The 17,883-nt window shown below is 44.8% G+C and overlaps 1 protein-coding gene across 2 annotated transcripts in view; it reads right to left on the bottom strand.

Annotated features, from left to right (window-relative positions):
* Positions 1–17,883, bottom strand: part of GPR68 (G protein-coupled receptor 68) — a 462,761-nt gene that overhangs the window by 17,289 nt on the left and 427,589 nt on the right. For both annotated transcript variants that reach the window (XM_069637442.1, XM_069637441.1), the window contains 2 exons: positions 7,228–7,295; positions 5,861–6,057 (listed from right to left, as the gene is read on the bottom strand). The gene's annotated coding sequence lies outside the window, so the exon portion shown is untranslated. The remainder of the gene's footprint in view (positions 1–5,860; positions 6,058–7,227; positions 7,296–17,883) is intronic.

The following is a 17,883-nucleotide window of genomic DNA, read 5'->3' as shown; positions in this document are numbered from 1 at the left end:
TGTTTGCGGGAGAAATGAACACCGCAGAGGGAAGGATGTCGCAGGATTAATGGAGAGCCACACGGAGCTCTCTAGGAGGCAGCCATCTTGGATGGCTCTCTAGCGCCCTCTTGGAGCACGCTCTTAAAGTGAACCTCCTTAAAACAAAGATGCTGGTTTTTAGTACAGGAAAGTTGAAGTCTAAATGGACCCTGGATAACTCATTAATTAAGGTGGTGGTTGAATACAGGTTCTGGGATTGATTTTCTCCAATGGGGTGAGGGGGAACTGGAGAAGCAATAGAAATGTGGTGGCAAAGATGCAAAGAATGCAAATATGGGTTTACCAATTTGGGGGGAAATGCCTGTATAAGTGTCTCCATGTGATGGAGGCCAAAATGAACATGGCTATCCTCTATGGTGCAGAGTTTTTGGAGGCATCTTCCTGTGGATGCTTGGAAAGCCTCCAGAACTCAGGTCTTCGGAGGATCACAGGTCTCCCCCCTAGTGCTCCGGGTGATGTTTTGCGACATGAGCTGGGGCTCATTAATATAACCCTCCAGGCTCAGTGAAGGCTTTTAGAATAGGGAGAGTGCCTGCGTTTTGCCAGCAAAGATCATAAAAGCTGGTATAATAGTGGAATAACTAATGAAACAATGGGAATTGGGGCACACAGTAGCACTTGCTGATCTATCGGATGCCTAGCACAAGATCAATCTTTAAAAAAGGGCAGCAGATTTGAAATGGCCCTCTCTACAACACTATTTTCCCATCTGCACTCATCTGGCACACCCTGTCTGTTGCCTTATACCTAGCACTTGCCACCTGCTGGATGCACTGCCACTACTTTTTGCTCTTATTATTTATTTAGTTTTTATTTATTTTTGTTTTATTTATTTATCCTTGCTCTGCACTCTCCTCCTTCTCCCCTCCCTTGCACTTTCCCCTTCTTCCTCCCCCATGCACTTGCACGTTCTCAATGTCACTGGGCCTAGTAAGATCGTTGTTTTTGTGTCTCCCTTGTTCCCGCCCTTGCCTTGTCGCGCTCTGAAACACTTGTGTACGAGCACGATACAAATAAAATATCAATATCAATCTGTAAATGATCCAGACCGACCCCGTCTGGAGCCAAGATTAAATCTGCAGAGCGCCGCAGATATGTATCATTGGCCAGGTTAAACGTGTTAGCTCTCAGAACAAAGTTGCCATGGCTGGGTCTGGAGAAGGTATGCCTGTGGGTATGGGCTAACCTGAAGATTTGACAAATGGTTTAATAATCTGTCACTTCCTGACCAAGTTAGGAAAACAGTGGCTCAGGCCGCAATATATTGAGAATATTATTACAACATGCCCGGATGCTATGGCTCTTTTTATGCACAGTAATGGTGTGAAATTTTAAACTGACACAGCTCATTTTTATTAAGGATGCTCTGGAAGTAATAACTAGAAAGAGGACTTTCCTGAAGTAGCAGTAATGCAATTTGGGTCTTTTTGCTCTTTTTACTTGAAGTTGTTTTGTATTTTATCTTACGTTGAGGGTTAATAGGTTGTTTTAGTCATTATATTTACTGCTTGTTAATGGATTTCTTTTCCGAATAAATGTGACTTTTTTACCCTTTTTTAAACATGCATATCAAAAGTTTGGAGAGTGAAGGAAAAAGAAATTCACACGGACTCACATTTAGTGAGACCAAAAATATTCTGTTAAATAAATCAAATGAATAACATTAAAAAATAGAATTCTTTTAAAAGGAACTATTGTTTCAATCATATGAAACAAGCAAAAAACATCCCATGACAAAAAATGGCAATGAAAAAGCACAGACAAGCAATGGAGTACACGCTGAAGGGAAAGTTTCAGTGGCATGTTCTCCTGCCCTACAAGTACAACAGCGTTGGTGAATTTCTTTAAAAAAAGAAGTCAAGGTCATTGACAAAGGTCAGTGAACCGTTTTTGACCCAAGACCTTAAGATGTAGTTTTAGACTTTAAATATTGCAGCAACATTTCTCCACATAATTGGGCAGCAAGAAATGCTTTTCTATCTAGTCAGATGGACCGCTTCAGACCATGGAAGAATTATTATGTAACCCCACAAAGATAAACCAGTGATCAATTCTAGGAAATGTTTCTTTGTTTACGAGCATTAATCTTTATCATCCAACATTCTTGTTTTTCTAAGGAAAAACCCTCAAAGATAACTGATTCTATGTCGGGCATGACCTTTCACCCTCTAGCAGTTTCGTGTGCTAAATATCTTCAGAACAGATAAGAACAAATCCAAGGCGGCCAATGGCGCACTGGGAAAATTTGGCCTCTACAATAACTAGGATTCCTTTATTATTTTGGATGGGATATTTGAATTAAACAAATTTCCTGGTGTTTGTACTATTTTTACTGTACAGAAGAGCCCGGAATAGGGTGAATGGATTGTTTTCCTGATGTATATTATGGAGGAAAAAAGTAAATAAGGCATGTACTCCCTGATACTCCGCCATTATGTAACAGTATATTCTGCTCATCCTACGCCATGTTAAACCACAGATCGTGGCTGCACACCGAACCTCACTGCGCATGTCGCTGCTCGAGAAGCGCTTCACCCTTTATTAAAGAATGCTCGCCTTCACTGTTCACGCTTCTAACATGTATCCGTTCTGGCATAGTTAAGCGCGTTTTCTGCCCTTGCATATTAGTCTGAGGTGGCTTTAGCAGGTGGATGTTGTCATATTACAAGGCCTCGCGCCTGCTTCGAGGCAAGATGTGAAGCGTTAGAGAGTATAGTTACCAGGGCTTTAAGTGGGGTAAGAAATCGACGGGGGGCCCTCATTTGGGGGCGTGGCTTGGGGGAGGGGTCTGGCCTAAAAAGTACGCAAATCGTAGGGTATACACACACATATATATATATAAATGTTATATATTTGTGTGTGTACCTTAGTATGGTTTGTTTACTTACTATGCAAGCCATCTTTTCTAAACATAGAAATATGTAACATATTTCTACGTTTATAAAAGATGGCTTGCAAAGTACACAAACCATAGTAAGGTACGCACACAAATAGATAACATTTATATATATTTGTGTGCATACCCTAGGGTTTGACTAGTTTTCAGGCCAGCCTTTTAATCATTTCGGGTTTATAAAAGATGGCTTTGAAAGTACACAATTCAAGCCATCTTTTATAAAGCTTTGACTACGGACAAAATTGTCCGTCGGCAAAGCTTTATAAAAGATCGCTTGAAATGTGTACTTTCAAAGCCATCTTTCATAAACCTCGAAAAATGTCGAGGAATCCCCAGGTTCGCCGAGGGTTAAAGGCAACCTTGGGAAACAAAGGGACAGTAACTGCCTCTGGTGACCTCTCGCGCAAGGGGTCACCAAATGCAGTTACTATGACTGACGGAAGTGGCAGCTAGTCACAGCGTCGCTGTGGCTGGCTGCCACTTCCGTCAGCATGCCTGACTTCATTGCAGGCGCATCTCCCGTCGCGGCTGCAGCCACGACGGGATAATGCATCCCGCGATTCCCGCCAATGTTGCGGTAGGACGGGGGCCCCGGCAGGGCCCCGGCTCAGTCCCACTTTTTCGAGACTGCCGGGGCCCGGCCCCGGCCCACTTTAAGCACTGATAGTTACCTTGAAGAAATGTGTTTCACTGTGCTGCTTACCGATAACACTCACAAGCACTGCCGAATGCAGCTAGCATCAAAACACTGTACAAGAAGGTCTTTGCCTCAGTCAGCAATAAATCACAAGGCGTGACCTTGCCAAGATTGAGGCCACCCCTTCCGTTGGCACCCATGTAATCCTGGGAGTATAAGATAACTGGACCCATGAGGCAGGGGGTTCACTTGCGCCGAAGTCTTGTGGTGCCATTGGTCATTTGTTTTCTTACTGCTTTGACTAATAAAGTGTTCATCAATCCCCCGGAATTAAGTGGGCCTTCTTTTCCAATTTTCCACTACAATCTGCAGTAAACTGATCATGCCAATGGCTTCCTACAATTATGTTTGGGGTAAGAGTGCCCTGGGCTGGAGTGAGAGGAGGGCAAAATCTGTCCGTGAGAGAGAAAGCACATAACTAAAAGGTTGGTATCCTCAATTACTGTGGCATGGCGCTATGAGAGCTCGGTGGATGCTACATCTGAAGAGGGCAGGCAGATCAGTGAAGCTTCTGAAAAGGGGAGTTAGCGATAGACTGTTGTGAATGATATAAGGTGGACAGGTAGGGGCACAGCACCAGATACGGAAATTCCCAGTTAGGGGTAAGACTGAAAGCCAGATGAGAAGCTGAAAGAGTTTCCAATATGTGGTCTATGAGCCCCTATACCCTTCAGGCTCATTTGAAACCAATGGCAACTGTCAAGACATGACTAAGCAACGAAGATTAATTAGGGTCACTTAAAGGAGGAGTGAGGTTTTGCCCACAGCACCCAGCACCTGAGGGTAAGGCACTGAAGAAGCTAGGCTCCTCTGGAATGGAGTTTTGGCGTGAGGAACACTCAGTGTGATGATTTGTTCTGAAAAGAGAATTACGTACGGCCCAGGTACAATGACCCTATAGGCAAGGACCAAGTCGAACATATGATCACAAAGGTCTAGATACCATGGGTCACCCTAACTTTGAAGGTCAATGCAATAATGTGTATAGCCTTACCATGGGGTTAGCAAGCACATGCTGCATTGTTTTCTTAAAAGTGGAATATTTCTTCATTTTTGCGGATATACGCTTGCTGGTCTTTTTTTCAGCACAAAGTTTATGGATATGGTTGCGAACCCAAGATGGCTACCAGACTTGACATTTTTAATGTGGAATACATCAATCACAAGACTAGGTTCCGATTTGAATGTGGGTTTTCAAAGTGTTTGTGAACCCCATGTCAAGCCCTTTTTTTTTTTTACTTACTCTAATTTACTAGATGGAGTCTTTGTCACACTGATTAAAGCATAGGTGTCGGACCGGATGCCTACATCCCTCGCAAGATTGGTGCGAAACTGTCCACATTGGGAATTATTTTTGGTATCCCCTTTAACATGCCCCATTTCATAGAGCTTCACAGAACTGAATGTTTACGCTTTGTCCACTGCACCACAGTTCAAGGTTCTGTGATGAAGCCCCATAATGGGGACTGGATGATGGAAATGGGTTAATCTTGGGAGCCTAGAGCCTCCTCCCGCACTGGGATGTTGGCCCTGGAGGGGGTCAATGGATATGATATGATAGGTTATTTATAACATGCTTAATACCCAGAGGTTTCTAAGCACGGGCCCGGGGATCGAACCCGTTGGGCTCTGTGTTGTCTTGCTTCCAAGGTGAGCATGTTGCCCCTGGGCTATTTTCCCGAGACATTCTCCTCCCGAGATCCTCAAATATCTCCAGGCAATCTCCAGCACCATGGGAATGACCCCTTCCAAGAATCCTAATGAAACCTGGCTGACAATAGCTGGACAGACATGGAAGGTGGCAAGCCACGAAAGTAACCCCTCCTGGAAGGCCAACTTCCAACAGGTCAATTGACCGTCCCTAGTGGTGTGGTAGGAAGTGGCAAGACCATGCATCAGGATCGCAAGGTAGACCCAGTGGCATATACAGCCTCCCTTCGGACCCCCAGGGGCTGGCAGAGTCAGGCAGGGACCCCCATGTGGCAGGGAAGGAGTCCAACCTTGAATCACCTTGCAGGTTCCTATTGCCCCTTGCTCACGGTTAAGGAAGTCCCATGTGCATATCAGAGAGGCTTTACTATGTCCACTGGGAAGGAAGTCAAGTAGCAGAGCAGCCTTGCTGTTTCCCCTGGAAAGAAAGACACTTGTGTAAATAAAGAAAAACTAGATGTTACTACTGAAATGGAAACCATGTCTGGAAAACTGAGGAGATTTGATCATCAGACCTAGACAGGCTGCGGAACTGCTACCACTGATGTCCGCCGAGCCCAAAGCATGAATGCAGATGACTGGTTTCAGCAAGACACAGGTCTGCCACTTTACTTTGTCTGCACCCTCATGGACCCAACTCTGCCGATGTTCACGGGGTTCTGCACAAGTGTATGAATCCTTTGTGGGCCAGCTCCACAGCATTCACAGAGCCCTGCGTGAACAAAAAAAATCAATCATTGACCAATCACCAAAACAGAGAAGGACTTTTCACAGGTAGCAGCAGCACAGAATGCAATCCAAGATGTTGGATACCAATGACATTATCAGGAGTAGCAGTTCCACCCTTGGGCCTCCTAGCAAAGTAGTATCAGATGACATTTTTGTAGTTTTACCACCTGTGAGTCAACCAACACGCATGCTTAGAACATTGACCCACCTGAGACCCAGCAAGTAATAGGCACTATGCAGGAAATTCCACATGACTATAATAGGGTGCAAGAGTGACTGTGTTGTGTGTGAGGTGGGAGTTTGAGGTGAAGGACAGTCCTGGACGAATGGTCGGGAGGTAAGGTGCAGGGAGATTGGAGCAGAAATGGAGGCGGTGAATAGAAACAATTAGCAGGAATAGGGATGTAGATTAAAGAAAGAATGTGAGGAGGAGCATTAGGGAGAAGGGTGGAGCAGATAAAATCGAGTGGAGAAAGGGTATTTAGGAAGATAAGGAGATAATATCAAGTAGAGAGCAAGTGGACAATAGCAAGAAGGAGGAGCACTGCTGGAGGAGGAGGAGGGGGAAACAGATGAGGTTGGAGGAAGAGAGCATCAAGACAGCAGAGGAGGAGTGGAATACTATAGAAAAGGAGACGGAAGATCGAGAGTTGAATTCTAGAGAGGAAGAGGAGAGAATGTTAACAGGGGGAAAAAAGCAAGAGTGAGATAGAGAAGTAAAAGTGTAACAAGTATAGCAGTTTAGAGTGTGGCAGAACCCTGTGGAGGCAAAAAACAAGAAGCAGGAAAGGAGGAAGAAGGAGAAGACTAGGACCAGAAAGGGGTCTGTGAAAAGTAGGAAGTACTGCTGAAGAAGAGAAACAGCAAGAGAGTGCTGGTCTGGACTCAAACCCCTGGAGAGGCTCCTAGTTGGTGGAGGAGCAGCAGTCAGGCTGTATCTCGAGCACTCCAACAAGGTCTTAAGCCTGACACCCCAGGGACCAACATGATCGGAAAAGATAATAAAGAGTAACACCTGACCCACGTTCAGACAATGTAAGGCACTACGGGTGGTGGTGCCAGGTTATTCCAGAGTTGACAAAGACTGGGTCATCCTTATATCTACAAAAGGAAGCCATTGCATCAACCCAAGGTCGAAATGGGGGGAACTTACATCTCCAGAGACTGTGTGCTCTTTGACTACCATTCCTTTATGCACAAAGGTGATTCACTTCAGGGCACCTAGAGGTGACGACAAAAGGTAAAATTAGTCAAAAATACAGCAAAACCATCAAACAACAAGAGTAACAATCTGAATCGCTTCTTGGTGTTTACATATGAAAATAATGGAGGTTAAAAAAAAAACAGTACTTCACCATGGATCACAATTAAAACTATATCAAAAGGTATGAAGGAATCATTAGAGAAAGCCAAACATGGTAAAAGCATTTCTCTGGGAACGTACTTAGTGCTCAAAGGGCTGGATGCTCGAGGAAAACTGCATAGCAATGAGGGAGCTGATAGGTGGGGCCTCCTTACGAGTCCGGCGGTAGCCGTGCTGGAAAAACCTGCAGGCTTCCGCCGGACCCGGAATATCATTCCGCCTCCGTGATTGCTGGAATTACCGGGGCCTTACAACCCCAGTGAGCCGGTAATTTCGGAGGCGAAATTCCGTAAATCCCCATGCCCATGGAGTCCCAACTCCATGGGGATGGAGAAAATCGAAACACTGGTTCCATCTATGACGGAGCCAGTGTTTCCATTTCCGCCTGCAGGCGGGGGGTGTTACTCACGCCAGGTCTGACCTGGCGGGAGTGACACCTTCCGCCTGCAGAACTAGGAATCAGCCAGTCCAGAAACAACAGTGGCAGCGGATTTACCGCCACTCTTGTTTCCGGACCGGCAGGGGCATAATGAGGCCATCTCAAAGGTATTCTTTGTCCAGTTTTCTATTGAATCACTTGAAGTTGTTCTCGTCTTAGTTCAGGTGTGAATGAATAAATTGATGAATTCATGTTTTATTTGGAAAGTTTTTTATAAACGTGTATAGTTTTCAGGATCTTTCTTAAAACTTCAAACATACATCAAGTTATGTTGGCACTGCAGTTAGAACGCATTTGTTACCAATTTATAAACTTACAACACTCCAAACTGCATGTGAACTTGAGGATTTCATAAATGAAAAGAAAAATCTATATAATGAGCCTAATCCAGGTGTGATGTATGTTCCGCAGAGCTGTGAAATGATGGATATCATGTAAAATATTTTCTTCTTCCCAGTACCACTTGCAGGTTTTGACCAGAGGCGACCCAAAGTATTCTGACTGATTGGTGGCGATTGATTTGTTAAGTATCCCGGGCCTTTATTAAGAAAACAAATTCACCTAGCTGTCGTATTTTGCAACAGTTGCAACTGCTTCAGGCGGTATTTATGAAGTGCCAGGAATAGGGAGCTTTGTAATCTAGCTTGCTCAGGACAAGTGCCAGGGCTGGTTCTACTTTGTGATTAGTGTTCAGAAAGGCAGATTTTTTGGGACTGTGTGTAGTTGCAAGTGGACACTTTTAATGAGATTATTCACTCATTGGAAGCTACGTTTTGAGTTGAATGTCTTTGGCCATATGAACATTAGGTCAATCTGCAGGCCCCCCACACTGAGAACACTGATGCTTTTCCCTACTTTGAGACTGTTTATCTGCCATACAACTACAGATTGTTGAGATGCATGTTGGAATCTTGTTATTTGTGCCAGTGGGATTAGACTTGAATATTAGTCAGACACTGTCCGCATAGATCTGCATTGATTCAGTAAGGCTATTAATTAGTTCTGCCACATGGCTAATGTAGGTATTAAATAGCCCTGGGGGAGAGAAGAGGCTTGAAGAAATTCCAGCCATAGAGTTCTGGTATTAGAGGTTACAGATTTGCCTACTTATAACTGCGTTGATCATGTAATAACTTTCCCCCCGATTTTCAGGTTTTGGTGAAGTCTATCCAGAAGGATTTTATGATCTAGTGTGTTGTAAGCAGCAGATGGATCGAGGAGGATAAGACTGCATTATTTAGCATTTTTAAGAGGGATTCTTATGTAGAGATAGGGGTTGGCTTGGTACTTCGACTTGCTTGAATTCTAATCGTTTGTCACGCAAGATATTGACCTTTTTGCTATGGTGAGTATTTGCAGAATTTAAACCAGGAATAGCAGATTGGTTAAGTGGCTATAATTTGCAATTACCTCTGGGTTGGTTCTTTTTTCAAAAGTTGCTCTAGCTTGCTTAAGCGGTGTTGGTACTGAGCTTGTTTGGAAGGACGCCTTGAACACCTTTGTCAGGAATGGTGCTAGGGTTATGGATTTGCACTTTAAAAAAAATATATCTTTTTATTTGAACTTTTTAGTTTCACATAATAATCCATTGGTACTTGTTAGGGCAGAATTTTATTTTTGGAGCTCCCTTTTCCAACTTTGTGAGGCCCCTGATATTTTGCTGGCTTTCTTTGATTTTTGGTCCGATGTATTTCTACTGAAGTCTCCCTGCCAACCCAATTCAGTTTGTTTGTGCTGCCCTATGTAGCCGATATGGCTACCAAGGAAGGATGATTTTCAAGCATATCATTTTGTATCTAGGTCATTCCTATCACCCAGAAAGTGTGTTGGGGAGTAGGCTGGTGGCAGCTAAGTAATTTACTTTTGGCTACACTTTGTCAGTTGTTTTTTAACCACAGTAGTAGCAATTGCCTGTAAATGGTAACCATGTGGGTACTAAAGCATTTTAAAAGACCTTCACCGAGGCCTTTCTGTTTTGTGACCTTTGTTGTTCTGGGCCATGAGAGGCTGCCAAAAAGGGTGCACTGCCTACGTAGGCTTGTTTAGCCCCCACAATGGTCTTTCTGTGTTTGGGGGTCCCCCAGTCCTCCCAATCAACAGATGTCTACATATGCCCGAGTGTTCTGTAGTTTGGCTGACCTGCTTTGATTGAATTGCTGACCAAAAAAATGAATGTTGACCAAAACAATGAATGATGCTTTCCTGAAGGGTGCTGGGCTGGCCTAGCCTGCTCTTGTGTGGGACATCTTGTACCATACGGAGATCCCATTTGAAACGTTCCTGGAAGCTCTGCTGGTGAGGTCGATAACTTCTGGTGCTCCTGGGACGTGCTGTACTGACTGGCTTGCTCCATCCTACTCCGTAAGCCTCTGGGGTCTTAGCCAGTTAAATCTAATGGAACTCCAAAAACACTAAAGTATAACTTAAACTTCTACTTTACCTGTACACAGCCATGCACAAGTTAATACAATCCTGCCTGGGGAGTGTGGACTGTACTGTCAAACAAATATAAGAGCTTGGGGAAAATCAGCCCCTTGGTTATTGCATTCTGCCAATCTTCTACCATGGACCGGCTATCCAAGGTGCGGAACTCACTTCAAGTTTTCACTGTATAACAGTCAGTCCGACTATGTTATACAGCAAAATGATTGTATTTTAACAATCCACCCGTTATCCTGATACGTCCCCAGGGGCGAAATGTGTGCAGGATTCACGGATATATTTCATTTCAGAGTTGTGCCAATTAACCTGTAAACATGCAAATTCATCAATGTGATCAATTAGGTCTAACACATTTGGTAAAGAACCATTGGGGCTCCTGATATAGAGCATATAACCTTCATTGTAAAGCGCTATATTCAAGGGAGGCAATGAATACCCCAGCCTAGGGCCTCGTTGCAAAAGAAAGGAGTTGGACCTGATCCCGTAAGACCATTTAAGGTTCGTGAACATACAGTAGCCTGATGAGCCCAGATGGACTTTCGCTGAATCCCATCTTCCTCATAATCGCCAGCTGGTAGTCCCACAACCCAAAATCACCTTCTAGTCAGGGTGCACTCAAAATCACTGATGCCAGCTTCTAAGGTTTCAGGTTATACACTGGCTAGACACAAAGCCCAATTGATGCAAGCACGCTGGGACCAACATGCTGGATTTGATTAATTTGGTTTTATTCTGGCCATGTTTTTTGCATCTGCATTTATTAGCGATAGTAGTATGTGTGCCCCACACCTGGCCCAATTCCTACCAGAATTTCAAATGCAATTTTATCTCTGCGCCCTCTATGGAGGTTGACTGCGTACCCTGTTGCACAGCCTCCCTTTTATACTTCTAGTAGCTTAGGGCCAGCTGTGTTCCCATCATGTTTGGGAAAATTCATACCTAGGCCATCCAGCTCAGGTGTCTTGCCAGAGTGGAGCAATGTGATGGTGGTCTGGATCTCCTCAAGAGTAATGTGTGAATGTAGTGCAGCTGCCTCATGTTCGGGGACCTTACCCAGCTCCAACACAACCCAAATATGTGGATGCCTCATCACTTGTAGGTCATGTTTGCATTACATTTTTAAAGGTCATTTAAGACACCACTGACATCAAAAGGCACACAGTGAAAGTCAATCCCATCATTCATAAACTCAGTAATCTGCTCTCTGCCCCAATCTCCTTTAACCACCCACACCAGCGCCCACTCAGACTTCTCACTCAGTGCATACTAACTTGCCTATTTACTCTAGATACGTACTTCACTGCCCACAGGCTAGATCATCGGATATGCTTTCCAGCTTTCTAGCCATGGCCAGTACCCTTTCGTTTCATTGGCTGCTCTGTCATGTAGCAGCTCACCGGCTTTGAACTCTTCCTCAACTCTGACAAACCCTCTGCAAATCATTTTCAATATACCGCACGCAAAAGATAGGGATACACCCCCACATACATCTTAAGAGCATCTCAGGAAGTCCATGTCTGCACACTTCCCATGCAAAGCACTGTCCAAATACATCTACATCATAGCAATCTGTATATTGTACCTTATGCATACTTTCGGAATCCGCACCACCACCCACTGTTGTAAACTACCATCAATAACTCACCAGAAAGCCCATCCCCTTAGCCCCTCCCCCAGCTGCCTACTGTCATGCCTGCGCCATGGGCGCATACATTTACGATCAATATGGACCTTATTTCCCATTTGCGAGACTTTGGTGCTTTTCTATTTTTCCCAACAAACTACACTTACCACAATGCACTTGGCTATAACCATCTATTCCTGGCCATTCCTATTTGCCATCTTCGGAACTACAATCCCCAGAAGCCCTAGGGATCTGCTCTGCTTCCACCAGCTCAGGAACAGAGAGGGAGGAGGCCGATTGTCTGCAGGTGTGCGGATCCAGGTGCGACCAATTAGCCTGCTTCTGTGCTGGGCGGTATAAAAGCTGCTGCCTGCAGGAGCTCAGTCTCTTGCATTAGGAGTCTTTCCGGCACCTTGTTGCTTCGAGCTACGGATCTTGTATGCGGTTCCTCCTTACTCCGGCTTTGGATCCAGTGCCCTGCCGGGCTCTCTACATTGCAGCTGATCACGCTCTGCTGCCTTCCAGCCTCCGCCCTTGCCCTGCCGGGCTCTCTGCTTTGCAGCCGATCACACTCTGCTGCTTTCCAGCCTCTGCCTGTGTCCTTCCGGGTTTCTGCCTTGCAGCCGATCACGCTCAGCTGCTACCTTCTGCCCTGGTCTTTCAGGCTCCTTGCTCTGCAGCCTGCCTCACTCCGGCTGCCTACAGCCCTTGTCCTCTGGGCTCCCTGCTCTGCAGCCTGCCTCACTCCGGCTGCCTTCAGTCCTTGTCCTCTGGGCTCCTTGCTCTGCAGCCTGCCTCACTCCGGCTGCCTACAGCCCTTGTCCTCTGGGCTCCCTGCTCTGCAGCCTGCCTCACTCCGGCTGCCTACAGTCCTTGTCCTCTGGGCTCTCTGCTCTACAGCCTGCCTCACTCCGGCTGCCTACAGTCCTTGTCCTCTGGGCTCCCTACCTTGCATCTTACAGTCCTCTGCAGCCTTCTACAGTCAGCGGCCCTACTTCTCTGGGCTTACACCTTGCTGCCGGTCCTTCTGGCTCCTTGCCGCGCAGCCTGCTTCTCTCCGCTGCCAACAGCCCTTGTACTCGGGCCTTCCTACCTTGCTGCCGATCACGCTTCACTGCTTACTACCTACAGCCTTTGTCCGCTGGGTTCTCAGCCTAGCAGCCCTCTACAGTCCTCTGCAGCCTTCTACGGTCAGCGGCCCTGCCCCCCAGGGCTCACTCCTTGCTGCCCGGCCCTTCTGGGCTCCGTGCCGTGCACTCTGCTTTACTCCACTGCCCTAAGCCCTTTCCCTCTGGGCTCCCTACCTTACAGCCCTGCTCCTGTGGGCGTGCTCATTGCTTTCCTGCTCCTCTGAGCTCTCAACCTTGTTCCATACCGTCCTTTGTTATCCATTCCCGTTATTCAACTTTCCCTTCATTTCCTTGTGCTAGTTTGCTATCAACTTCCTTTTCCTGGATTTGTCTGTAAGTATCTTCTCTTGTACTGTTTGTAGACCCTTTTGTACAGAGCTTGTCTGTTGGTTTCCATCAGGCAGCCTCTGACCCTTCCCTTGTCTCGTTTCTACGTTACAGACACCCATAGCTGTTGTTCCAAGCCATGAGCAAACAGCATGGGCCTCTGTTATAGCAAACTGTGCAGCAGGCTAGAGTTTTTCCTAAGGTCCGTGGAATACTCTTTTCCTATATCTGCATACACCCCTAGAGGGAATCCATTCTGTTGTACCTTATTCCTTGCTACACTTGCCTACTCTTCGTTCTCATTACTTTCAGCTGTGTGTGTACTTATCTGTCCACCTTACTTCGGCACAACCACCCAAAACCCTTCCTGGGTGTCCTGTGCCTCTCTTTACAGGGTGTCATCCCGTGACACCTACCTCAACCCAGCCCTAAGAGACTATCTGTGTACAATCGTCCTCACTCTTGATGGCTCTGCGATGATATCCACACCCCCTTCCTTCAACTCCGCTATGGGATGAATCCAGTGAAATCATCACTAAAACCCAAGTATGGGCCTCGTATCATGTGGCCAGGGGATGGCAGCCGCTATCTGATCCTGACCCTCAGGGTGGTATTATGAGGGAAGATCACATAGGAGGAGACTCAAATCAGGACAAAGTTGTAACTCCTTTGACTCATGATCCCTCTATTACCCCTAAACGCTGATCGCATATTGTAAAGTAAAGCCAAACAATGTAAATACTGGTTACATTCCACTATGGACTTCAAGATTCATAATGCCTGTGGAGACGAGAAGGAGGGACACAGAGTTAATGAGGATCACAAGGTACTGCTAATGGGAATGTGCAGAACAAGTTGTTGGAAGCCAAGGCATCTGAGTGGGACATTTAAACCTGAAAATGAGTCACAGCTAGGGGAAGGAGTATCAGAGACAGAAGTAGTCAGGAGAGAGATTGAAGCGGTTGGAGCTGAAGCCGGAGCTCAAGCGCCAGCAGAAGCCAACGCGCGAAGAGAAGGCATGTGGTTTTGCAGAGTATGCACAGCAGGATGCAGAGTTGTGGTTCGTAGCAGGGAGAAAAGCCTAGCTGCATGGGAGACGTTCTTCCAACCAGACGCAAGTCACTCAGTGGTGCTGGAGGATGCGGAGACCCGATGGAGCCAGTGGAGCTCAAAAGAAGGGCCATGCAGGTGGAGGCAGGTATAGGAGAGTTGTCAACAAAATTGCTGATCCCCAGAGGGTCTGCCGCAAAAGCTAGTAGTGACGCAGGGACGCTGAGAAGAGCCAGTGAGTTGGCCTGCAGTAACAGGTAACCCCGGGGCGCTCCGAGGAGAACATTCACTAGTACAAGATCATTTTGAATATTGAGCAAGTAGAATTAAAAGGCAAAAGGGCCCAATTCTCCTTTTATGAAATGTGTTAAGGATTTCAATCAGGCGATACACCCTGGTCTCAGCCTAGTATGCAGCGCACAACCGAAATGCTCATTTTGTTATATATGTAGGTTCAATATTTGAGAGATACACCACTCATATCACACCCCTTTTCAAATACCCCGGGTCACGATGGACCAGGAATCAGGCTGGTTGGTAAAGGTAATATTTATTTATTTAAAGTTCAAATCAGACATACTTCTTAATATATGGGGCAGCAATCACCAATATGGTGACAATTACAAATAAGAAGGTATGTAATGCACTTAAATTCACTCTTTAGCACCACAAAATAGAAAACACCAGAGAAATAGGAACACTTTGAATTTTTGGAAAGATAGAACTCAAGTTAGAATTTCCCCATGCAATATTCCTCAATTTGATTTGAAACCTTACAATGATAAACTGACACTTGAAAATGGCTGAATAAAACACTGAAAGTGTGCATAAATCCCTAAATCAGTACACATTTCTATGGGAGCAACATTGGAATGTTACTAGCAGTCATAAGCAATAGTTTAAGGAAAAATACACAATTTGAATTGGAATGGAAGGTTGAAAATAATTTAGAATAAAAATAACACTTTGCAAAATGTTGATTCCCGCCTAAAATTAACCAAACGGTTTTCAATAAAAATGGGTGAAATACACTGACTTAGAGGTTTTAGGTATAATCCAGAATTGAAATGAGGTCTCAAGCTATTAAACTGAGGGAGATATGCAATGTAGAATAAGAGGTGTTTTTAGAAAAATCGGGTAGTGAAAACAGAAAAGAAACTCAGTTTGGATAAGAATAGTTTTACTCTAAGTTTTACTCTATACTAGAGCATTCCGGCTAGAATACCAAAGAGGGACACAGTAAGCTCTAGAGTTGATTCATGACTTCAACCCCAGATTCCCAGCGCCCACCCTGACGGAACCAGTCAGATCACTCGAGATAGGATTGATAGTTTAGGATTTACACAAGATAAAAATGACTAAAGAAATGGTGCTTAGCACGATACATCAAGGACAGGATTGCAATAACGATTCTGACAATGTTACAAGTTGTTAAGGTAATGATGGGATGGTTTAGAGATTGGGATAGGACAAGGCAAGGCAAGGTATGCTATGGTTTTCTATGATTCCTATTAATACTTACAGTCCACTTTAATTTAGGATGTGGACCGTCAAGGGCTCTGGTCACCACACTGGTCGGTCTAGCACAGGACAGCTGGGCAAATCTGGTGGGACAGGATCATCTGGGCCGTTCTGGTCATCGGACTGCACTGGACTGACACTTCTGGTTACTGGATACTAAGTTTGCAGCAAGCATGCATCTACTAGCAGCAAACCAGGATGGATCAGGGTGCTTCCCTTGGTTTTTGGGGATTTTTTTAGAATTTGAGGCCTAGCTGAAAAGTAGGTCATCAATCCATAGGCCGTGGCTTTGTAATGAAAATCTGGAATCGGGATCAAATAGGATGAAGAATTCAGGAACCGGACGCCACGCAGGAATTCAGTAAGAAAGTCAGGAATCAGTGTGTCCCCTGTGTGCTGTCAAGGGCCCTTATTTATCATGCCAGATGACATCACTAAAATATATGACCTGGGCAGGCTTACTACTCCTGCCTCTAATAACAGGATTTGGCAAGGTAGAAGTATCCTCCAAGCTCTTCGCTGATTGGATCACAGCAAAAGGATGTCATGTTTATGGGGTGGTTTTTACAATGTCTAGAAACCTCCCTTAGCTATTGGAGCCAAAATCTAATTTAGCCACAAACACATATTTATGCAGTTGCAACCTCTGAGAAAATCAGATACACAGGTTACATATTTTGTGCGTCATATTTCAATCCAAACCCCAAGTCTGTAGGAACCGGTTTCGCCTTTCTGACACATTTTGGTAACTCTAAACATGAAGGATTTGGACTAAAATTACCAATTTTGCACACAGATGCACATTTACCCCAGGGATGTATGTACAAAATGTTATGTTTGCAACATCAATACTTTCCCCGTAATCTGTCATTTTTGATAACTTATGTTCCTTATGCAGTAATGAGTTGTACCAAGTTTTCAAAGAAAGAGCATACAATTAGATTTAGAACTACAAACTTTTCATATTTTTCCTAATTCGTGCTGCAAAGTTAAACGTCTTTAAAGTTCAGTTACAAAATAGCCTTTAAAACCAAAAGGAAGTCCAGTGTCACTTGATCAGTTTTTCTTTTCTTTTTGTCCCAACTGCTGTCAATTGTCACTTCCTTTGAAGCATGATGAGGGGCCTCTCTCTTGATTGAAGGTTTTATTGCCCCTCTCACTTGACAGGTGAGAGTCTCAGCCTGATATTGTCCCAGCCTGGAGCAAAGATGAATGTCTGATGAGCTTGTGAAGTTTCTTTCTCCTGGTGCATTCCAAGTCTTTCAAGCTGGCAATTAGCGCTTTCCTGTGCCAGAAGTTTATGATGTCTCACCCTTTCTCAAGGCTAGCAACTGGCAGAGCAAGTTATTTTTTTTTTAGCTTGCCAACTTAGCCTATGAGTTTTACATATTGTCTTAAACCTGTGGAATCAAGACAGTTTATAGGTGTACTTTTACCAGCAACAAATCCTTTTACATTGCTAAGTAAATAGGCCTTCCCACAACAATTTACTTTTACATAGGCGATTTTCTCTCTTCAGTCAGAAAAATAATATTTTACTATTTCTTTAAATTCGGTTTTCATCTCCAGCAAATACACACTTTATGCAGCTATAGTTCTTTTCTTGAGTGCTGGAGCTGTTTTGCAGCATGGATACATTTACACAGGCATCTGTTTAGAGTCTTTCTCTGAAGAGCTGATTTAGATACTTTTGCAAGAAAATAGACACGTTTCCCGTGTAAAATGAAAACAAAGCCCCTGGTTGATTTTTCAAAGATACTTTTGACAGGAGCTGTCATTCAAATGAGGCCCGGTTCGTCTGAGACACAATGGATGATTCTGGGCACTGCAGGGCCTTTTTAATCACAGTGGTTCATGAGGACTGGATGAGTTTAGCGCCAAGCAGCACGTTTAAAGGTTGAAAGAGGTGTCAT

This window comes from Ambystoma mexicanum, chromosome 14, assembly GCF_040938575.1.
Source record: "Ambystoma mexicanum isolate Mex_15411 chromosome 14, UKY_AmexF1_1, whole genome shotgun sequence".
NCBI classification, from domain to species: Eukaryota; Metazoa; Chordata; class Amphibia; order Caudata; family Ambystomatidae; genus Ambystoma; species Ambystoma mexicanum.
The sequence above is the reverse complement of the archived record's forward strand: the minus strand, read 5'-3'. Positions and strand labels throughout refer to the sequence as shown.